Source organism: Parasteatoda tepidariorum, chromosome 12 (genome assembly GCF_982258835.1).
Source record: "Parasteatoda tepidariorum strain Cologne lab strain chromosome 12, Ptep-v5.0, whole genome shotgun sequence".
NCBI classification, from domain to species: Eukaryota; Metazoa; Arthropoda; class Arachnida; order Araneae; family Theridiidae; genus Parasteatoda; species Parasteatoda tepidariorum.
In genome coordinates, this window is record NC_141766.1 from 26,297,397 (window position 1) to 26,323,360 (window position 25,964).

Below are 25,964 nucleotides of genomic sequence, written 5' to 3' on the forward strand. Positions count from 1 at the left end.
GCAGCTTTACAACCAATCTCATTAAATTCAATTGAGAACTTATTTAATTATCTAGAGTTTACTCATATAATCTTTTAATTGGGTAACAAAATTAATTAAGAATTAAGATTAATTTGAAGCATGTTTTGTTTTTATTATATTTCAAAAAATACAATGTTCGCGAAATGGTTGTTGAACAAACATACACAAAAGGCTGTTGTCTTTGGATAGAAAATCACTCTTCGAGGAATTTTATAAAAAAAAGAAAACCTGTCAACATTTATTGGAAAACATCATTAATCATGTAGAACATGTACCGGCATTTCGTGAGGAGAGATACCATGCTGTTGATAAATGATATCTTAATGATTGAACAGTGCTAGTTTCTAACAGACACTAAACTCTATTGCTTCTTTTTTCTCTCGAACAAAATTACTCACTGAGTGATGAAAATTCGAAACCAATTTGTCTGACTTAAGTGTGAATGCCACCTGATGTCTCAAAAAGAAATATATTTGAAGCATTTTTAAACACATATTAAACGAGTTTTCAATATACTCATATCATAGTTTATATTCATACAATATTACAAATTTCTCAGAAAAGAATGCCTGAACATCAATTTATTTAATTGTTATTTTACTATACTGAAACAAAAAAGTCAAATAACCATAAATAAGATAGTATTTTTTATTTTGTTTTTATTTCCAATGAGCTGCACGATCGGTCTTGCCGATGAGCAGACCTAGTGCGCTCTCCAGAGGTGGTATCCACTCTTTCAGGACCACCACAATAGGTGAGATACCATTGGACGTCTAGTTTCTGCCACACTAGATGGCAGCACCGGGATTCTATTTGGATGCTAAAGTGCACTAGGAATTTAATTTTGCCGGAAATGCCAAGAGCCAATAACGCACTCCAGGGATCTTTTACATGCCGCATAATCATACGACAAGGCTGCTGAGGATATTCTGCATCCCGAAAATCCGATGTCTGGGCCGGGGATCGAACCCGCAGACTTGGGCTCAGAAGGTCGACGACAACTGCGCCACCCAGCCACAATAAGATAGTATAAGATGTTAACTGTGGAGAAAAGCTACTGTTAACTGCTTTGACTTAATACGATTAAGCAAATAAGATTTTATCGAACCAACTCAGCTTAACTTATGAAACCACTTAGTTCCTTGCAGGTTTGTATATTTTATAGCCGAGAGGGTTAATCTGTCTTTCTCATGACAGACAGAACTGTGGTTTGAAAACTGGCAATGGCTCAATACTATTTTCTCCATCCCTTTCAACACATGGAGAGTTTCAGGCGTCTTGCACTTCCAACTCAAATGCCAATTACCTAACGAAAAGCATAGCTCGAATTTAGGTGAATTTTTGTATTTATGTTTTGTTAAATAAAACTAGATATAAACGGTTTCTAAACCGTGATTGCAAAAAATTGTCTTAACTGTAAACTTAAAGATTAATCGCATGGATAGATTTCTGTCGGTTATTTAACCATAATTTTAGAAAGGAAATTCTAACAGTGTAGCATTATACACATGACATAGCTTATACTTACGCGTAGCATTTTATTCATATATTTTGCAAAAACATGCATAACATATTTTCTAACATTTAAGAATATTTATTTCCTAACATTTATTTACTCTTTTCTCAATAAATGATCTGTAATCGTTTTACACCACAACCTTGAATTGAGTGCAGAATAAAATCTATTTTTAGATATTCCTTCTACATCTGCCTGACACATTAGCGTAGAATTCGAAAACAGTTACATGGATGCTAGAAGTTTTAATTTTATTAAAATTCATTTATATATCTTACACTTTCTTTTCTGCCAATACATTTCAATACGTAAGACAAAGAAAAAAAGTCTTGGCAATAAATTAAAGCAGTTAACAGTCAATACATGAATTCCTAACTTTCCTCGGCGAAAAAGTATTCTAACGTATGTATGACACTTGTAATTTTGATATCTTGAGAGACTGAGGTTTTAGCCCTTCAGCAGGAGGGTTAAGCCCTTCGATTACAGCCGCTGGTCCATTTTAAAAATTTATTGTTTCATTAGTTCATATGCGCACTAAAAACGTTGATAAATTTTTTTTTTCATAGAGCTCAGTAATAGCTACCAAAAATAAAATAAAAGAAATTTATTATTTATCAAATTTGATATGTTACAAAATTATATCTTTATCTAGAGTCATAGAATAATTAAAAGAATAATAATAATAATAGTTATTGGATAATATCAATAATAGTTGAATAATAATAATAATAATATTATCCTATAAGGTTTCATCAACATATTTTTTCAAGCACTATTTCTCAAAATTGACCGATTCTTCTTCATCTAGTCTTAATCATCATCTTCACCACAAATTCCTGGATTGAAAATTTCATCATAAATATTGAAACAAATATCTTATGCATGTTTCCGCATGATAATACTCATATAATACATAATACTCTTATCATAGTTTATAACTATAATGGTACATATTATAATGACATATTATACTGATGCATATTATAGTTTTTAAATATTAAAATTTGAACTAATTCGTTTCATATTGTTGTTTTGTCACTAAGAAATTTTAGTATGTATTAAACCATAATCCCGTGCAAATTTTCTTTAATTTGATTCTGCAATGAACCTAAGCATCGTAAACTTTAATATTTGTAAGATGTATCAGTAAGACTATAAGTTACACTTTAAACTGATGTAAGTTACAAATACGTATTGGAGTTTCTCAATCAGTAATCGGAAATGCTTGCTTACTTATTCTTTGATAAGGGTGGTTTAATTTCTAAAATTAAGCAAAATATTTTTCTAATATACTTAGACAGTTTTTTTTGTTATTTAATTAATTAATTAACTTTCCTTTTTAAATAAAGTCACGGTAATCTGGCGAAACATACATTTATATGCATGCATCATTGGTTTCAAAGAAATATTTTACTTCTAAAGTAATAGCTGCTTGCTGAATAGATATTTAAATGAGATTATTAAAAATATGTCATTTAAAATATATAATGTTTAAAATGCATTATACTCTATCTTCTTTTCCAAAGAGTAAACTCAAATTCAATATTTGTCATCATAATATGCTTGAAGATTTAAGTATATGCTTGATTACATAGTAAAATAATACTCTCTCGTAGTTTAAATGATTATCCAAATCAATATTTATTTTTACCTTAATAATTATCTGATTAAGAATTCATTGTGATTAATAAACGTAATTATTTAATACTCACAATTACCAAAAGTAAAGAAGAATGTAATCATTGAATATAATTATTATAGCATAATAATGCAACAAAATAATTAGCAGCATCAAAGATTTTCTTGTGTTTGAATTCAAAGAGTTGTTCAAATAGTTTGTCTAACTATTTGAACAAATGTAATATTTATTTTGAGTGTTGAAGCATGATTAAAATAACTATTTTGTCATTTTTCAATACTTATAAACATGAAATAAAATTGGCATTTTTGATCATCAATACCAGTTTACTGGATTTCCAAAAATAGCAAATATTCATTTATCGCAGAAAGTTTTAAAATATAAGATCTTAAAATTAGAACTTTGGCTTAATTTCTTTTTTGCAGAACTTTGAAAATATAATTATTATCATTTATTCATTTGCATTAACAATGAAATCCTACTTATTTATTTTTTTAATTGTGTGAGTTAAGCAGCATACTTCGCACATTTTGTTTGTTTTAATACTTGCAGATTACTTTAAAACTTAAAGATTTTCTACCCTGAAATGTTAAAAAAGTATTTTAGATTTTTTTTTATGAACTGAAACTTTATTTAAATATAGCAATGTTGTCATATAGTGTCAATTTCAAAACTCTTTTAACATTTGAAGAAAAAACTTATTTTTTTACATTAATAAAGATAATGTGGCAATTTTGCATTTAGAATTAATACATTGTCATATTTCATTTCTTGGGTAGTAATGTAATTAATGCTTTATCGCGACTGTATTAAAATTTTTTTGAGGTTTCCATTAATACTTGGCTATTTGCACGAAGTTTTGATATATTTTGTCATTTTTATCTGAATAAAATTCTAAAAAATCACTCGTCAAAATTATATTATTAAGAGAAATCACTGTCACTACATATTCAATTCCTTTTCTTTGCAATTGCTTGCTAAAAAGTCAGTGTTCACTTATTGAGAAATGTACTGTATGCAGCGTAAGATAAAACTTTTAGATTTTAAGTATTTCAAAAGTTTTAACTAAGTGAATAATTATCTGTTTTAAATTGAAATAAAGTCCTACACTGAAAAGAAAACATGTCAAAAATTAATACTTTTGCTCATTTCCCCCGTATTCAATTTTTATTTAAATATTATTTGTAGTGTTATTCTAATTTTTTAACTATATCAATTTATAAGGCATTGCATTCTTTGAAAATATAACATGAAAATATACGATGTGAAAAAAGTCAAAATGAATTTTATTTTTTGAACATTTATTCGACAACACTGATTTTAAAATGAAATAATAATTAGTTTTGTTACATTTTCACAACGTTTCTTAGAAGAAAAAAAAAATAGTTGTTAAAATGTTCCCCGATGCTTTTTTGGAAGAAATCCAAACAATGGAATCTTTCTAAATAAAACTAAGATTTTAGTTTCAACAACATAGTTTATTTTATACTTATAAGAAGCTTAGTAAGATGTTTTTACAAAATAAAAGGAAATTATCTACTGGTATGTTTTTTTTCTTTATTTTATCAATAGATTTAAAGTTGTCTAAAGCCACTATTAGTAATTGAAACTGCTTTTGCATTAGTTAAAAAAATATTTTAATTATGAAGTTGTTTAAGCGTAAGTAGTACATAAAAATCATGAGTTTTTTTATTTTCTTATTACCCATAAAAATAGAGACATCAATTAGTTTCGTAATGCCCTAAAATTAGTTTCAAAATAAGCTTCCACCTCATTCAGAAGTCAATATAAGACATGAGTTTGTTTTTACCCTACATTGAACTTTAAACGATATTAATATTTAAAAATCTTAATTTTTTATGATAATTTTTTCAAGTCCCTATTTTCAATTTTTGAATGATGTGGAGAACTAAGTGGAAGAACCAGGTAAGTGACATCTTCAAAGTGGCTATTATCAGGGTAAGAAGAAAAAAGTGGTGTTCAAACTATTTTATTGCAGATTTATAATGCAGTGGGGTGAATATTTATATGTTTCATTTTTTTCCACTACCTAATTTTGGTATACTCCAGTATACTCCAAATTAATAATATTAAAACTAATGTGGATTAGTTACGTTAAGAATAAAGTGAAAGTAAAAATAATTTTATTGCATTAAACTTACTTGCATGGATGCAAACATTTTATGGTATACTCTCTGACTCGTAAATACCCTAAAAACTGTGACTTACCTGGTTTTTTCACTATGCTCTTTATATTTGTCAAACTCTATTAAAGATATTACCCGACACATATTATATTATTTTCTAATTTTTTTTAAATAATAAAAAACATCAACTTTTAATTTTAAATGCGTTTTTAAAAATAATAGTAAGAAATCCTACTAACACTTATAAGAAAATAAAATTCCTAAGTGCTTAAATGCTTCAAAATATACCAAGTTTTGATGATTAAAAACTAGTATTTTTGTGAGGTTAAAAATTATATTATTTTTTTATCATTTTCAATTACTATTTTTATGTAAAACAACTTATAGGAGATTTATTATACTTTTTGTATAGTACAACAGCATAAAGAAGGTTAAAATATTGCATGCATTAAAAAAAACAAAACTGGCTCCTTTCATTGCAACATTTTAATAGAGTTTTCAATCATTTCATGATAGTGAGCTATTTTATAATGCTCACCAACATTGATGCAACCACTTCATGGTATTCTCTCTTATTACTAAATTCCCTTGAAAGTGTCACTTACCTGACTCTTCCATTATGCTCTTTATCTAGGTCAAACTCTAATAAAGGTATTACCTGACACATTTTGTTTTATTTTATAAATATTTTAAATAATAATATACATCAACTTTTATTTTTAAATATGTTTTTAAAAATAATAGTGAAAACTCCTACTAACACTTATGAGAAAATAAAGTTTTCAAAAGCTTAAGAGCTTCAAAATATTTACTAAATACTTTCATTTTTGACCCGCTAAAATTTCCTTTTTCAATTTTCAATTAATTTATTTTAAAAATAAAACAACGTATAGGATATTTATTATACTTATTGTATAGTACAACAGCATAAAGAAAGTTAAAATAATGCATACATTGAAGCAAAGAAACTGGCTCTTTTAATTACAACATTTTAACAGAATTTTCAATAGTTTCGAATGTTTAACCAAAATAATGTTTAATTATATTTACTGACATCATATGTCCTTTACAGGTTTAAAATGCGCCATGGAGATAACTCAAAAGAAGCCGGCTGAACAGAAATCAAGGATATTTGTGCATGCAACAATTAAACTAGAAAAACACTACGCAGATAGTGTCTTCAAAAAAATCAAATATTTTAAGGCAATTACCCCTGAATGGAAGTACCGAAAAAGGACTTGATCGCCAAATTCTTCTAAAATATGAATAAACGTGAAGTATGGCGGGAAACAGGAAGATCTAAGCTTATATAAAAAGCCACCTCACACCAAGTGTTTAGTTTTTTTTTATTCAATAAAGCGGTGCTTTAAGAAATTGAATAAATATGCAGCAACGCTGAAAAGGATAGCATTATCTTTAAAGAAAAACTAAGTCTAAATGAAACGATAACTTTCACCCAGCGTTTGAATAATCGATGCTGCTAGCCATCTAAAGTCAAACTTCTCTCTCATATGACTGGAGACCATTTATTTCTCTGTGCCTTATTACCATTTCTTCCCATAACGGCGAAAGGAAATTGGATTTTTTTTTATTTCTTTGCCATTGAAAGGAATTTGATTTGGAAGTTATAGTAATTTAAAGATCAACAGTTTTCGAGAAACAAGTGTGGTAAGTTTATGGATCTCAAAAGATTCTAATTTTATTTTAAATATTAGAAAATGTTAAATATTATGTTTTATATTCTAATATCTTTTCAAATATTTTATAAAAAATTGTATTTGCTCTTGTAGTGTTTAAATGATTTATATTTCTTCATTTTGGTGAAATTTCATTAACGATAAACAAAATTAAATTGTGTCATTAAATGTATCTTATAAATATCATTCATATTTTTATCATTTTTTAAAATTGTTGTTAATAAAAATGATGCGTTCAGACTTAGTGCTGATGCTTTCTTTGCAGATAAGTACCTTGTTAAAATAAATATAATGTTAAAAAAGAGTACAAATTGTTTTAAAGATGTTTTTAAATAAACAAGAAAAAAAAAATAATAATCTGAACATTAAGTCTGATGTATACATAAATGCATTAATAATACTGTTAAGATTGTTGGGACTAAATAAAATTTTCCATTTCATGAAATTTTACCCTCAAAAGTAATAAAACCACACATGAAACCACTCTGAAATATCAAAATTTACTTAAAATTCTGAAACTTTAGAATTTCTGTCCTGAATTGAATAACTGCCTTGAGAACATAAAATTGATTACAAATTTGCAACTCTTTTTTAATGAATAAACCACATTAATGAGGCTGAGGTTTTATTTCTTCATTTTTCAAGATAAAGGAGTGGTAAGTTAATGGATTTCCAATTCTGATTTAATTTTATATATTTCTTCAAATATTAGAAAATGTGTATGTTTCTAATTTCATTTTCTGTAATATTATAAATGTTTGTATTTGGCTTAGTAGTTTTAGAATGTCAATTATTTTTTTTAAATTTAATTGAAATTTCATTTACGTAAAATAAGAAGAAATTGTTTCATTAAATCTCTCTTATTAGGATCATTTATATTTCAATCAATTTCGAAATTATTGTTAAAAATAGTGTGCTTAGTAGTGCTGACAGTAAGTAAGTTAAGTTATATATAAAAATATCGAAAATTGTAAAAAGACGTATTTAAATAACACTGCAAGTAAAACAGTTTATCTGAACATTAATTCTGACATAAACATAATGACACAGTAAAGTATGTTGGAGCTGTACTGTTAGAATTTTCATTCTAAAGTTATGATAAAATAACCGGCAACAGTCTGTAAGCGTATTAACTGTATTATTAAGATTAACCATTAATTTTAAGGTAAAGAACATTTTTTACATTTACGGTTTTGAAACCGTTTACAACTTGTATTTTTTATAAAACCTTCAATACAAAACTAAATAGTTTTATAACCATTTACTACTAGCATGGCTTCAAAACCTAGCAAAATAGATTTAACTTGACATAGTAGCTAGGATTTTCGTTTGATAATGGCATTTGAGAGCGCAGAACACAAATTAGACAATGGAAACTCTTAACTGTTGAAAGGAATAGAGGGAATATTATGGTGTCAATTATGGGAATCGAACCCCAGTTATACTATGTACTCAGGCATTAGGAACTGAATTCCTTCTCGAATTCGATAAAACTCTGGTTGTTTAAGCATATTAGGTTAAAGCAGTTAATAAACGGTTTTTTCACAGTTAACAGTTTGATTACCATCTTATTTATGGTTACTTGACTGCTTTTTCAATATGGCAAAATAACACTTAAATAAATTGTTATTTAACTGTTTACAGTGTAAATATATTTTTCTATTTTGTAAATTTTTCTCACAAAAGTAATAAAATGACATTTACGAAAAAATTCTTAAATATCAAAATCAACTGGAAATTTCGAAATTTTTGAATTTCTGAGCCAAAATTAGCAACTGCTTTGAAATCATAAAAACGATTGCAAATTTTATATTCCGTTTATTTGATAAACTTCATTGATAAATTTGCTTCTATCTCGTAATATCACAGTTTTTGCATGAAAAAAAAAACGATTCTTTTCAGCTTAATATGTTCATTCTTCAGAGCAAACGCAATAAACATATTTCAGTAGAAAAAATATTCTATGCTTGAGTGAAGTAAAAATAATATTGTATAGAATAAAAATTAGTCTGCCCGGAATTCACTTCAGACTAAAAAGGAAAAGAAAATGATTTATAAGTAACATTTTTTATGGTAATTGAATGCATTCAATATCTATCGACAATTTTTCAAAATGATATTTCTAAATGAATAAAAAAGGGTTAGTTATCGCAATTTTATTCCAAATTAGGTACATTTAGGTTTGAAATATTATGATAATTTTTAATTAAGCACTACTTATTTTTTAAATACTTTCACCATTTTTCAAAAAAAAAAATATTGCAATATATTAAAAAAAAAGAAAAAAATAAGTAAAATTATGCTGTAACAATAGCTCATAAAGGCCAGCATATAAAGTAAAACAACATTTCTCAAAATTAATCTTAAAAAAAATTTGTCAATGAAAAATAAGAATTCTAGTGGAAGAGAAATAAATATGATTACACAACAAAGTGCTTAACGTAATTGGAGTACAAAAAATCCATAACACTCAAAACCATAGTTGGAAATAAACAAAACGGTTATCTAAAAAGAATTGGTTCTCACTTTAGAATTTCACACTTTAAAAAAAAACAATTATTGTTGAAATCTTTACCATAATTATAATGTCTTAATTCAGTATTTTTTACCACTATTTAAATCATGAAATTACGTAACTTAAAAATTCAATTTTCTCTCATAATGGGTTTGTAAAAAAACACAACATGCTTAAAAAAACGCTTATGTCTTTAATTCGCTAGTTATCGACCATGCTTCTCTTGTTTATTATTGTTTAAGTAAATATTCATACATAAAATAAATATAAGAAAAGTTACGCTTATGCAAGATATTATAGAAATTAAAAAAAAAAATTAAATTTAATATCTTGTCATAGGAAAATTTAAACAACCAAGTAATGACAAATATATCGAATTTATTCATGCATATCTTATTTTTTTGTAAGCTGGCTACTTCATTAGTTTTTATTCCATAAGGGAAAATAAAAATATTATAATTGCTGTAGAGTCTGAAACAATGATGAGCAGTTATTAAGAATGCAACAACTATAATAATAATCTAAAAAAAATATATTAAATGAATACATAATATAAAAATGAATGTCTATATTAATTTATTTTTTCTCCACAATGTTATTAACATAAAATTATCTATAATAATAAAATATAAACCCAAAACAAATTCTAATTTAGGTTTTTTAGATTATTATTAACATAAACTAAAAAAAACATCAAATTAATTTACAACATAAAAACTAAAGATCATTCTAATTTATTTGCTTTTTTCTAATACTTTATAACGTGATAAATTAAAAAGCTATCAAATAAATATAATGTAAAATCTAATGAAGATCTAATGACAATTCTAATTAGGATTTTTATGTAATAGAGGAAAAAACAGTCTTGCATAACATATAAATTATCATAAATATTACTTTTTGATAGATTTTCATTTTCATTCTTTTTTTCAAAGCATCGGTAAGTGATATTTGGAAAAACTTTCTTTATTTCTTAAAGATTGATATACAGTGTTTTATCACGTTCCAGAAAGAAATCCCTAAAGAATTATATTTAGCTGCTTATTCCCCATAGCGTATTTATGGGAAATCTCAAAAAAATAAACAATTCATAAATTTTGCCCAGCTTTGAGGTTTACCGATTGAAGATAGGCGTACGTGATCTTGACTACACTTTCTACCGTAATTTTACCACTATGTACCTTGGGCAGAAATATCTTTCTTTTTATTTTATATATCTAATATATTTAAATTATAATGTGAGTTCTTAATGGCTGGCTTTTAACTTAATTTAAGGATGCATTCAATTTAAATCACGTAAAAGTTTTGAATAATTTATGTGAATTTTATTTATTCCTATAATTAAAAAAAGAAACACGTTTCAGTTGAATAATTCACTTTTGCCAAATGAAATTAGTTAAAGCTTTTTGGAAATTGTGTATGAAAAATCAAATAAGGTTTTTAAATGTTTTTCACGGAACTTTCTCGTTCTTAAACTATCTCAATAGTACACTGAAACAAAGTAACGGGTTAGACTATTAGAATATGGTAACATTTACCATGTTGCTGGGTGTGCGAGAGTCCTGAAAAGCTTGGTAATTTTCACCGAAGTACTTCAGTAACGTTAACAATAAAATATGGCTTTGTAATGTGTGGCAAAATTTGGTAAGTGTGGTAAAGTCTGGTAATTTTATAATGATATAACAGCTATTATTTTGAAAACCAGAAAATCCGGTAAATCGTTACGATACAAACGAAAAAATTACCAAGCGACTGGTTTAAATACTGTATATCTTGGATTTATTTATCAGAAATACGTTTTGTTTTACCAGAAATGTCATTACCATACAGTACGGTTATTTCACCAGATTTTTTTCTCTGGACAGAAAGACTGAGTATTGCTGTGCAACTAGGGATTCTAGTGGGTCCAGTGCTGGTCTTCCCAGATTGATGTAAATCAATTAGTCATACAAAATCGTGAAATAAAATCATAATTAATTAAATAAAAATGTATTAGACACTCAATCATTAAAATTCTAATGGCATTTTCCTCGATTTCGTAAACGAAACTGTTTAATTAAATGGAACACTGGCTTTTCAGCTACACTCATAAATTTGTTTTTATATAATAGAGTTTTCTTTCCTCCATAAATAAAAATTATAGATATTTTTAAATCATTTCATTTTTTAAATGAAAGAAGGGTAGCTTGTACCTCTCAAAGAGTTCCTTATATCCAAACCTACCTGGGGTAAGGGGGTATCTATCAAAATATAGGGGTCAATCTTGTCCATTCCGTCATTCTTGGTATAAGGTTTTACATATACGTTTCCATTAGGTTTGCATATGGATGATAAAATGGGCACTTAAATTGGATCAAATTAGAAAAAAATCAGAAAGACTCAATATTTTCAGTAGGTTATTTTTTGAATTGCAGAACAACAAAAAACGAGAGGGGCCTAGTGTGATTATTAATCTATGAATCAAGTTTGTTTTGTGTTTTTCAAATTTTTTAATAAATAATTCTTTTGAAAAAATGACTTGGAAACAAGACTGCAATTTACATTTAAGAATTTTAAGAATTTCTTTTGGAGTAATTAGATTACAAATGGTAATATTGTGGCGTCAATTCAGATTCCCTTAAAAATATGAATGTCAGAACAAAAAGATTGTGTGTTTGTTATATGCGAATATAGGAGATTTTCGAGTATTATCCATCACGTACTTTTCGTTTTAAATACATAAAGAGATTTTGGTAATAATAATTTTAAGCTCATTCCAAAATTTTTGTTTTCAAAAATTTTAAGTTCAGCTTTCCTCTTTTCAAAGTACCAAATATTTAAAAAACCGGCATTTCCGCAGTATATAATACTAAAGACAATAACACAAATGAGTAAAACATGATGCTTCCTTAAGTAAAGACGTTTATAACACTAATTAATACAACTTGTATCATATTGTAATAATGGAGATTATAAGAACTAGTACCATTCAAAATATTAAAACTAGTATAATTCTAAAGTAATTTATCTTATCACTTACAAAAATTTAAACTTTTTTAACTAGTAACATTTCATTAATTTGCAATTCATATATAGTTTCATAACTCTAAAAAATCTAAAGTATGTAATCTTATCTTCAACATAGGTTAAATAAGATAGCATTGGAAACTTAATCACAATAATCTTACATTTATTAAATTTGCTCCCATGCATACTTAAAATGCAGAAATTGAGTGCCGCAATAATTAGTAACTTATACACTTCCAGTAACTACATTATGTATAACTTACACATTGTATTAACTTAAGTAATTCACATGAAAATTACATTTGTCATATTTTGTCTAGACTTAAAATTAATCATTAAATATTTATATAGGCTATCTTATCATAATATAATTTATGCAATTCAGTTAAATTTATTAAATCACGATTCGCAATGATCAGCATATATTAGTTGCTCTACTATATAGATTATACAGCACTACAACAATTACTTATAGCAGTTTATAGTTTACTACAGTATTTTTTGGTTTTAGAATATACATGAACTTTATATTAAGTTACGTATTCTTAAGTTTTCATAGTAAGTTGTAAGATTAGAATTATATATGCCTACAGAATTATATATGTTATTTAATTATGCGCAATCATTGAAAACGTCTTGAAATTCAAAGCATAAAATGAAATATTTGCCTGTTGACAGAATGTGGTCGAAAATGGTAAATTGGTATTTTGAGCAGTAAGCCATCTGGAACCTGCTCATGATTTGACTCATTTATTATACAAGTCATTAATCATGAGACTTAAGTTTAATATTAGAAGATAGAGCAAAGATTCAAAGTCAATGGAGCTCTAAGTGTGATTTCTCATTGAGAATTGATCAATATTACATTTTACTTGCATCGTATATTCACAGCTCTAATTTGTTTCCTCCAACAAATGGAGAATCTTATTAATCGTTTCTCCTGGAACAAATAAGCACCGTCTATGTTGCAGTTCATTACTCCTGCCATGAGATTCATTAATTTATAAATGAATTAATTTATTAATAAACTCTGGAAGATATTACACAGCAATATATTTACTTCATAAACAGTTTATTCAGTACATAAATTACAAGGGTAAGAAAAAAAAATGTGTGTTGTTGATATATCTGAACTGTCTTGCAAAAATATGCACGACATATTTATTAACATATAAAAACTAAATTATTATCTTACTTAATCCTTTTTTCAATAAATAAATACCATTAATAAAATCGGGGTGCTATCTATTTTTCACCCAAATAATAAATTCCCTTTATATCAGTCTTGTAACTTTTCATAGAATATAAAAACTGTTACATGATTGCTAATTGTTTTGATTTTATTAAAATTCGTTATTATTTCTCACACTTTCAATTCGGCAAATATGTTTGAATGCATACAGCTTCGAAAAAGATTCTTCGAAAGATCCCTTGAAAAGATAATTTTATAACCGTCGTTGAACAGCCGATCCAATTTTTCATTTAAGGCTACCTATGTTCAACTCCCATAGCCTCGTAATTTTGTACCCAATCCAGAAGACAAGGAAACTCCTGGACTAAGCATTGGAAGAAATTTGCCTTCGTGGAAAACTTTTTGAGGAGACTAACCTGCGTATGCGTTACATAGAGAGGAAAACTACAAAAGCCTCCCATGGTTAGCCTGGTGGCAAGGGGACTCTAGCCCATGATTCGTTCACCACTGAGGATATTTTGCGTCAGCCCTGTGGTCAGTGCAAGCCGGATGCAGAATTCCAAACAACTAGTCATAGCTGGTTTTCGAACCCGGTTCACCGTATTGGAAGATGAATGCTCTATCCCCTGAGCGACCAGGCCTCTTTATCTTTAATTGCCGAAAACTATTCTGACGTATATATTTTTTTTAATTTCTTGATAGAGGGATTGTCTTGCGGGGATTGAACCTACAGCCGCAATCTGTGAGCCATTTTGAAAGTTTATTATTTAGTAAAATATACGGGCATTGAAAACAAAGGTCAATTTTGATTTTGATGGAGCTGTATATTTTAAAAAATAATAAAAATAAAACACGGTTTGATATTATAAAAAAAGCTTAAGCCTAAATTTTGCATTAATAAAATTCCAATACAATATTTTTTCTTTAAAAAAATGCTAAGCTATCTTTCTTGAATCGTAATGAAAAATAAATTTATAAATAAATTATAAGTTAATTAAAATTTTTTCTAGTGACTTCTTTGGCACGTTATATGGTGTAAAGAGTAAGCCTCAATTATAATTGTAACAAAAAAGTAAATGAATAAAAAAAAATTGAAGAAAAAGTTTTGTTTAGAATGTGCGTTAATTATATTTCTTATTGAAGTTATTTAAATAAATGAATTATTTGGTTTCAGTATTTATTTATTCGTAGGTTTTGTGCTTATTTGATGATGTTCAATGAAAAAAAAGTAATTAATAAATAATTAAAGTTATTAATTCAACATAATTTCAGAAATGAGCTCATTTATATTCTGATTATCTACATTTTAACACTAGACCATCCGGATATTGTACTTGCATAAAACCACCATTTGGGGCCAATTTGACCCTCATAAGAAATTTATGTTATTTCAAAGTAAATGATTTTTCGAAAACAATAAGTACGACTTTTCAGGGATTGGATTTTTTTTAGTTTTGTTTATTATCGTAATGACAATATTACATCATTATGTAATATTTTAAGTCGGATTATTCGTTCGCAAATAATACGAAAATAATCAAACCACATGGATATAAATAATATTCATTAGCAAACAACTTTTAAAGCGTTAAGTTTCAGCACTCGTGATGCATTAGCGTAGGCGTATACAGTCTATCCACGCGACGTGAAAGTGACAACGAGCCATAAATTAATTATTTCATACCGTTTCTCATAACTTGTATTTGTTTTACTTTACACCTTGCCATGTTAAAAGGCACGTTTCTTATACCCTAGGAACTTAATTTTATCATTTAGGAGGTATTTGATGCGCAAAGAGCTAATTTGTAGTTCTTTAACAAACACGAGAATGAATCATAATGAGTAATTGAGGTGTCAAAGGATTCAAACATTGATGACAGAAACATTACAAAAATTGTAAAGAAAGGCAAGGCACCTGCAAGCTTCACCTCTTGTTGAATAATTCCTTAGTATCAAGTCTGCTAAGCTTACGTCACATATCGTACTATTTTAGTAAGTGACTGTGCTTGGCTTCTATACTGTGCTATCGTCTGCAACCACATTTGCATGAATACTATTCAGAATAATAGTATTCCTTTTCTTTTGCCCATATATAATCGGTATATAGTTTTCATTTTGCAGTGCAAAAGATGGTGAAGAGGTGGTACTGAAACTAGGGGGATGTTTTTTTTCTGTTTTACAAAAAAAAAAAAAAAAAAAAAAAAAAAAAAAAAAAAAAAATTCGTATGCAAGTTTTACCGAAGCAAAAAAAGAATCATTCCTCTGCGTCTGGAGTTTAAGTTCGGTTCCATAACTAAAGCACTATACTTTTCCCAGGTCGTAATTCACTTGCCAGTTTTCAACTTACACAAATAAAAATAGCCATTCAAAAAAAAAAACCTTTTTTAATTAATATCTACTTTTTAATCTTTTTTGTACTTTATATATTTAATAATAGAAAAATAGATATATCAAAGTTACAGGGCTTGAACGTCATACAATTAATTTTCATTATTATTTACATTAAAAGAACTGTTTCCCAAAAATACTGTCTTGTCTTATTAGATAGATGTTATAAGATTATAATAAACATAACCTCTTATAATCAACCTATACATGTTTCTTTTTAGACCTAATAAAGGAATTATAATTTAATAGAAACGGTGTAGCTTAGTAAACTAAGCTACTTTGGTAATCGAATCTAAGGTAAAATATCATTTCCCGAAAACAGTTGCGCGTGCAAAATAAGGTTTTAACTCGGTGGACCATATAACACATTTTTAACACAGTGGACCATAATTTCTTTCCTACAATTCATCGTCATAATATATGCAGTCCTACAAAATCAAAAACAGACTTTAAAAAAATAATAAAATAAAAATAATAAAACCTTAAAATAAAACTATAAAAATTTAAGTTTTTCTTATAGGGGTCAAAATGACTCCTTTTGGCTATTTAAGGTAAGCCATAGTTATGTATTTTACTAATCAAAACAACAGCATGAATTTTTGATATTGTATATTTAGAAATAATTTAGGAAAAGTCAAAAATACAAGCTTTGATGCTCACGTTTTTTTTTCAAAAATAATGGCAAAAAACGAACATAATGACCCCTACGGCGGCAATATTATTTTATAAAATAACATGGATAATGGATAAATGGTCTAGTTACATTTGTATCTTAAACGATTTTTAAATTTAGTGCATTCGGAATTTTTGCTAGAAGTTCATTGATTTTATTGTTAAAAGTTTAATTTTTCTTTATGTCTAAACAAAGTGCTACAACGTATTTCTTGCATTTTATTTTTAAATATAAAGTTAACGTTGCGTAAATATTCCAAAAATGAATTCCATTCTTAAATATGAAAGTATGGCTGTGTCTCTTATGGATATTGTACTGAAGGCACCAAGTCTATACTACAAATCTGCCCATTGCCTGAATGAATATATTTTTGATAATTTTTGAATGGCGCTATCGGTATATAGCATGGCACGTACGATGGCAATTAGTAAGTTGATTTAGTCGTTACGAAAATATATTATAGAATATGTAATAGATTATAGAATATAGAATAGACTATAGAAATAGATAATCTATTTTGATACTTACGGTCATCAAATTTTGTGGAATGTTGTTCAGATACTGTTTTATTTTATTATACAGAGTTTATACACATGCTGCTTTATTTTATTATTAGAGCACTGTGCGAAAAGAGAACTAAAAAGTAAATATAAAATTACTTGATAATTCATTATTAATAAAATAAATGTCTCACAACACTACTTAAAGGCACAGAAATTTATCTTGCATTTTAAAAAAAAGCAATGAAGATGAAGAAAGATAGAGAAATTTGAAAAAAAAATCAACCATTTACAGTCTCCATTATAGTTCCCCTTTTCCTTTATATTAATAGTTTTTCTATAATAACATGCTAGCATCGGATCATTCTCCTACTTGACTTCTCCTCATATTCCTCCTTCAAAGCACTACAGCCTGTAACATAGCCTTTGCCGTCTGGACCTATCTGCAGCAAGGCTCTTCCAATTTTCCTGATTTATTATATGAATGTCCTTCCTCACCGAATCAAGCCGTTTACTCGTTTTCTGTTTCCCATGAGATTAGTAAAAGTGAGCTTTTTTAATCGGTTTGTATTATAAGATTGCAATAGATGTGCGAACAATATCATGTTGCCTATTTAATTACTATACCATTTGAAAAAAAATGCACCTTTAATGTTAATATTTGGCCCATCAAAGACGATATATTTATTGATTCATATCTAATAAGGGAATTGATTCATATCTAATAATGGAATTGATTCATATCTAATAATGGTACTGATTCATATCTAATAATGGTATTGATTCATATCTAATAATGGTAAAAGCTAGATTTTTTACTATTTTTGTATTATAAGATCGGAATAGATGTGCGAACAATCGTAGTCTAATGCATTTTATGAATTTAACAATATAATGTCGCTAATTTAATTATTATACCATTTGAAGAAAACACGTCCTCAATGTTAATATTTGGCCCATCAAAGACGATATATTTATTGATTCATATCTAATAATGGAATTGATTCATATCTAATAATGGAATTGATTCATATCTAATTATGGATTTGATTCATATCTAATAATGGAATTGATTCATATCTAATAATGAAATTGATTCACATCTAATAATGGTATTGATTCCTATTTAATAATGGTATTGACAGAGATGCCAACTGCTCCAGACATACCAAAATAATTAATAAAGCTGTAAATAACTACAAATTAAATTTTGAAAATATTTGACTACTTCTGCTTGCTGTTTAATAGGTATAGCATGACTTAAGTACCATAAAGTGGTGAATTATATAAGACTACGAATTATTTAGAAATAGTGGTGGATAAAAATCTACTAAATTGAATTTATTAAACCACGAATCACACTTGATAAACTACCATTTTATAATATATATTTGCTGTCCGGAGCAAGTTGGCATCTCTGTATTGATTCATATCTTATAATGTAATTGATTCATATCTAATAATGGTATTGATTCATATCTAATAATGGTAAAAGTGAGCTTTTTCACTAGGTTTGTATTATAAGATCGGAATAGATGTGCGAACGATCGTAGTCTAATGCATTTTATGAATTTAACAGTACCTTGTTGCTAATTTAATTATTATACCATTTGAAAAAAAGTAGTCTTCAATGTTAACATTTGGCCCATCAAAGACGATAGATTTATTGATTCATATCTAATAATATACTACCGATTTATTAACACGCTATATCATTTTATTGAATACGTGCTACACACTATATAAATTCTTTTATAAAGGTTAATATTGTAAAAGTATGATGCAAAACCTTACATCTGTAATTTAAAACGCTTACACTTTTTTTATAATGGTCTTTTTTAATATTAGTTTATTTTGGATTGAATAGGGTTGGTAGAATTAAAGATCTCTATTATTATTACATAATATTAATACTTTACAAAGCGTAATTTTGTACATCATTAAATTTCTTGTTAAATATATTCATTATCGTAATCATGTGCAATAAAAGTAACGCACCATGTCAGAAATCATGCAATATATCTAAAATAAGTTAAACAACAAAAGTGCTTCCTTTGGCGAGAAATACATTGGCGCTTTAAGAAAGAACAAAAAAGAAATTTATAGAATTTGCGGGAATGTGCAGGACAAAAGTGAATTACAAGAAGTTGGAAGGTGGGTAGCTTCAGTCTCTGCCAAATTAATGTTGTTACTGTGTACATTACCGACCGTTCCCTACCCATTACTTTCCACGCACATGTCACTTATGTTTGAACTTAATTTTAGCTTGGCGCATCCTCTGTAACTTTTGCTCTCTTGTTCGAAACCTGAGAGAAATTATAAGAACTATTACTTAAACTAGTTGCGAAATGTACTAGAAAAAATATGTCTCTTCGATAAAAGTGAAACATATTTACCGGTAACAAAATTACACTTTAAATGGAATCTTTCAAAAGTATTTATTTTTTAGGGTCATAGAGTTATGAAAGAGACTACGTGAGCAATTTAATTTTTCTACTTGTTAAAGTTATAGTTTCTTACAAAGAAAGCTCTAATATTAAATTAATATAGTAAACTAAATTACTACGCAAAACATAACTCAGTTTGGGATCAAATTTGATTCATCAAAAAATATGCTTATAATGATCCCCTCTTAACTAAATTATCCCAAGAAGCTGAAGCGGTTCATTATTGCTTAGTTAAAAACTTCATTCCCTTCAAAGATATGAAAATTACAAATAACAGTCAACATGCTTCAAGAGCTCAAAAATAGGAACTCATTTTCAAGATTTGTACGTGAATTGGAAGAAATAAAAAAGATTTTGAATATAAGTGCAAAGTTGCCAACGAAAAATTTAAAAACAATTATGAGAAACATAACTAGAAAAACCACAGAAGCCGAGAGAGAAAAATTTAAAGACAAAATGGCAAAAATAGTGCAGAATGCGAAAACTGTGGCCGACAATCGGAGTAAAATAACGCTTGGAAATGCTTTTTATCCAGATTTGCCTCTCTGGGCCATTGTGGTTTTTCTTTCTTCCAGTTTTCATCTTTTTTCGTCCCGCAGTGTACTGATTGTTAAGACATGGTTCCCAGCAGATCACCGAAGTCAAGCATCACTGGCTGCGGTCAGTGTGCGGGTGGGTGACCACTTGAATCAGTCTGAGTGTAGGGACCGAGGGTGTGCGGTATTGGTCCTCGTTAAACTGTGCTACCGTAAAGTGCTCGACTTCGCGCGCAGGTCGTCGGTCTACCGAAGCGGGGGTGACATCCCCTCCGCAGAGGATCAAAATTGGGATGGCATGTCTTCGGATCATCCTCCGGGATGTTTCCCAGACCGTCGCAAATAGCCCATTGAGCAGCTCTAGCGCGACGTAAATTAACAACGACAACAACATCATATTTTTTCTCTTTCGGCTACTGTAGGTTTTCTAGTTTGAATTCGCCTTCATTTTTCCATTTTTGCTAGCAACCGTACATTTTATATTTCAAATCAATTTTGCCTCTTCTCATTCACGTTTGGCAAGTATGGAAAATCAACGCCTATATTTCAGAGCCTGAATTATGTCGAGTTGTATCTTTTTGAGGAAAGGAGTTTTTAATTAAGCATTGATTCAAATCATGTGCAGAATATTTACGTCATAAGCTAAAGATATATAGTAGTTTTAGTTTTAAACAAAAAGTACTGTTTGTAATTTTGTAACCTTTCACTGTATGTGGTACAACACGGTAAAAGATATGTGGTACACTTTTAAGCATTTTGTGAAACACTAGTTTAAGTGTTAAGTATATGCATAACAAAGAAGGTTCTGATTGTAATAATGTGGAATTTTTCGGAAAACAAATAATTGTTTACGTAATTACTCACACGTGAAAAAATTTGTGACAACACTATATCCTCCCGACATAAATGAAAGAGACACAGCGCTCTTAAAATAAACAATAAAATAGGAGAAATACGATTTTAAAAGTTTTCTGAAAACAACGTGTTTCATACTTTTATATTAAAACCTTCTGTTACTATAAACCTCGTATTTTCTGTTGCGCCTTTAACAATTCCGGATCAAAATACGGTATAATGTACCAGAATTTCCGATACATCACCCGTAAAATCCATATTTGCCGTAAAATAAGATGCCGTATTTTTTGCTTTAATATTGATTTAAAGATAATGATTCAGGGGTTTTACGGTAATTATTGCTCTAAAAAGTACGATAAATTCGATTTTTTTGTTCCGCAACCTGTTCCGGAGAAAATGGCTTTTATAGTAAAAAGTAATTTGATCCGTAACTTTTTACAGTGTGGGTGGAGGATTACTTTTCATAGTTCATGTTACTTTATACTTATAAAATAATTTGAAACCGTGAACTTTATTTTATCTATCAAATACATAAATATACACCTGCATGATATCTTAATCAGTAAAAAAAATACAAAAGAATAAATAGATAAAGATAGAAATATATAAAATATAGAGATATTTTGAGTAAATATAGAAATATAGATCCCAATTGCATGCATCAAAGCATATGGGCAGTACTCCTGTTCATATTAATACCATATGAAAGAAACATACCATATATTAATGTTCCTTATATGGGTATCAAACAAGTAAAGAAACAAAACATATATCAGTTGATTTTCCAACAATTTCCCATCCAATAACTTGCCTATCAGCGTAAAAATATCAATTTTGCTCCGAAGGAAGTCACACGAAAGACGTAGTCGAGCAAAATCATACGTATAGATAAAAAAAGAGTAAAATTTCTTTTTTGGGCTTAGAATTATCTGCTGGAATAAAAACAATGTTCCCCCATGAACAAATAGAACAGAATCCTTTCAACAATCATATATCACGATAAATGGCCCCTACCCGGACAATAACCTACTGTTATGGTCATCAATCTATACTGTCTTACCGCCTGGAAAGACGTAGAAAAGAAATCTTTGTTCCATAAAGCTTGTTACAAACACAAGCTGCCATTGCTGTTAAAGCTAAGATTTTGTTTTAGGAAGACATATTTTCAGAATTCTAATTAAATACTCGGTTTGACTGCTATCTTGCTTATTCATTATTAATTAGAGAATTAAATTAATATATAAAAACCATTATTCATGTAATAATAATGAATTGTTTTAGAAGCATGTAGTAAAATACTTCATGGAACTTGCTAGCAAATTTTAGCTGTCATGGCGAAAGTTTGAACTATAAAATTCTAAAGCCTGGCAATTCAAACTTACACAAAGGAAATATGATTAAAAGTGTCAAATATGGTAAAATTAACTGAATTTCAGGCTCTATGGGAACACCAAAAAGTTCGATAACTTTTACCGAAGGGCTTTGGTAATTATTTTTGTAAAATTTACATGGTTTTATAAAACGTAATTATATTTAGAAAATATGATAAATTTCATAATTTTATATTGATTCCTTAAAGCAGGCTTTAACTGAATTCATTTATTCAGTTAAAAACACTTTTGAGTTTTGAATTTCTTAATAAATGTGTGGTAATGAGAATTATAATTCTGAAAACCAATATTTCCAGTAAACCGTTACCATATGTGCGGAAAAATTCGTAAAGGAATAGTTTAAACACCGTATATATTTATAAGAAATGTTATTAACGTACAGTATTGAAATTTTACCAGATTTTTTTTCTCCGTGCATGTAAATTTATCAGTTTAAAAATGTAATACCTATGCCAAAAATTAGTTTAATATATCAGAAAAATTCATATAATTTCCATACCAGCGCAATGATTTGAGGGTAAATATGAAAGATTCTGCGGATTTAAAATTTTGTATACGTTACCAATTCATAAAACTTTTATTAAAAACATGCATATATTTTCCCCTTTTAAACTCTGGACGCAATTTACTCGAAGCAGTGTATTATAATTTGTAATAAACGTAACTTCCTTAAAAAAAATTTAAACAATTTATTTAAATTTTTAAGTTTTATTAATTTCATTTTAATTAATTTCATTATTAATTTTTAAATTTTTAATGACAAAAAATGCATTTTAAAATAAAAAATATGCATCATGGCGTATTACTATTTGTCTAAAATAGTTGTATGCCATGGTAAGTACTGCAAATGTATTTTGATAGTAAATGTACTTTGTAAAAGTGCTACATGATTAGATATTTTCTAGAAAAATAATTAGCTCCTTAATCATTAAACGCAAATTTTTTCTAGGTACTATAGCTCATTAAATTCCATACCAGCAATTTTTCGAAAACTACAAGTGTCTCAAGCTTTTTAAATACTTATATTTCTTCTTGTATTTGGAAGTTCATTAAAAAAAATATGAAAAAATATTAAATTATTATAAACGTATTTTTTTTCAAATTTCAAATATTCTTATTTTCTTTCTTCTTAATTTCTAAGAAAATGTTTTATCTTAAAAATAAAAATCACTCTATTATATTAATCTTTAATTAATTAAAAGGGGATTGATCACATGACTTTCGACAGAAAATAGGCACAGGTTGTTTTTCTACTTTTCGCATGTTTTATTAAGTTAAGATAGGTGTCAAAAGCATATTTAAAAAAAATATATAAATGTATTAATATTAGTAATTCTTTAATGTTACTTAGCGTAAAATGTTTCATAAAGCTATACTAAACAAGATCTTATAACTTTTATTTGTTTGTTATTATCTACATTTAAAGTTTTAATAATTTTTACATATTATATTTCTCTGGACTACACAGAGTACAAGACATATTGAGCGAAATACAATATATTAATCAAAAGCCTAATTTAATATATAACTTAACAAACATGTCAATTAGTTATTTAAAAAGAACATATTGTTGCAATAGGTTAAATAAAATGAAAAGCCTTAGGATTTGTCCTACATCTGCATATTGATACTATTCTCGACGAAATGAAGATTTTACCGCGCATGCGCAATATAAAAGAACTACTTTAATTACATATCTTGCGCACTTTTAAAAATTTTTAAAGCAATAATTTTGTATTTAATTTTAAATTGCTCCAAATTTTTTTTTAATTTTATGCAATATTTTTAAAGTTAAAGTTTATTTTTTATGAAAAATTAGTTTTTATGAAAGTACCATAGCACAATAAATATTTCAGATGTACTTAAGAAATTTTGTGCATGTTTTGCTTATAACAATTAAAATAATTGCTGCAAGTTAGAAATGTATTACTATATTTTTTGCTTAGTGTGTTCAAAAAATCTATTTTCCATTTGCAATTTTTTATCGCTCTCTCAAACCTCTAAAAGCTTTAAACTTCATTGATAGGTATGAAAAATCGCATGATCTGATGAATTACTAAATCGATAGAATTAATTAAATATTAAAGCAAAAATTAGACTATAATTTTTTACGGTAAAAATGAATTTTACGGTGGAATAAATTTTATGGATGATGCACCCGAAGTGCCGGTACTATATATACCGTAATTTGATCCAAAATTTTTTACTGGGTAGAACCAACGGAAATAACAAAAGTGAAATATTCCATTTACTGAGTAGCCTTTCGGGTACAAATCTTGAGGAAGTACGCCGCAAGAATAGGCGAAACCACCACAGCTTTGTAGCTTTTTAAATAATAAATATGGAAAAGTGAGAAAACATTTAACTTTTATCAAAGCAAAAGTTAAAACGCAATTGTTAAAATGTTGAAAAGAGAGAAGACATTAAGCATTAAAAAAATAAAATAAACGTTTACACTCAAACAATTATTTTCACGCAACTTGAAACAAAAAAAATAATAAAATCTAGTTTATTTTCTCCAAAATTATTGCGTTCATAAATAAAGAATAATGTATATTTTTGCGATTTCGAATAACGCATTTGAAACTTTCTAAAATATATAACATTCGGAGTTTATCTTGATCTTTTTTTTTATGAATTCACACAGCATTTGCACAATTCAAAAACTGCTTTGAAATGTGCAGAAAAGTTACATTCCACGTGAGAATCCATGCAGGTGGTAAAGAAATTATTAAGTTTCCATCAAATAGCCACCCAGAACCACTTTTTCGCTGTGAATAGCAGCACTAATGGAAATACTAAGAGTGGAGTATTCCATTTACTTTGTAGCACTTTGAAGTAGAGATCTTAAACATGAGTGCAGCAAGTGTTGCCAAAACGTTCTCAGCTTCTGGCTTTTTTCGTTAAAGTAAAAAAAATAATAATGCATATCTGTCCCTAGAGTCTAATGCATATTTAAGTTTGATGCTGGAAATATTCACTTAATGCTTTTTAGAAGCAAAATAACGGAAAATAAAAAAGATGTAATCCATTATTTTGCAATGTAGTTAAATATGCGTAACTAATAGCTGAAATAATAGCCATTTCTAGAGTAATAGTACAATTTTATTTGTTTTTTACTGCTTTAGGTAAATGTATTAAGTGAATTTTTTATGCGTATAAAAAAGAAACCATGTGGTTTATCTGGGCTATTCGTACATTTCTACGTAAGGTAAAAACAAGATTATTTGCTTTTTGTTCAAAATTGTTTATTGCAGCAAATAATATTTTTTTCTAAAAAGTAAAAGCAAAATTATTGTTGAACAAATACTTACTTTTGATATTTTAAAAGGTTATGCGATGTGCGAATTTTTAAAGATAGTAAAAAATTATTAAGAATCATTTATTTTTCTGACTAATTCATTGTGATTGATAAATAACAATAATTATCACCTTTTTCTT

General features: G+C 27.7%; 1 protein-coding gene across 4 annotated transcripts in view; it reads left to right on the forward strand.

Moving 5' to 3' along the window:
• LOC107447483 (uncharacterized) overlaps nt 1-25,964 on the forward strand; it is a 500,770-nt gene that overhangs the window by 77,178 nt on the left and 397,628 nt on the right. For 2 of the 4 annotated variants that reach the window (XR_015431014.1, XM_071188145.2), the window contains exon 3: nt 6,396-6,991. The exons of the other annotated variants lie outside the window; for them this stretch is intronic. The gene's annotated coding sequence lies outside the window, so the exon portion shown is untranslated. The remainder of the gene's footprint in view (nt 1-6,395; nt 6,992-25,964) is intronic. 4 annotated transcript variants of the gene reach the window in all.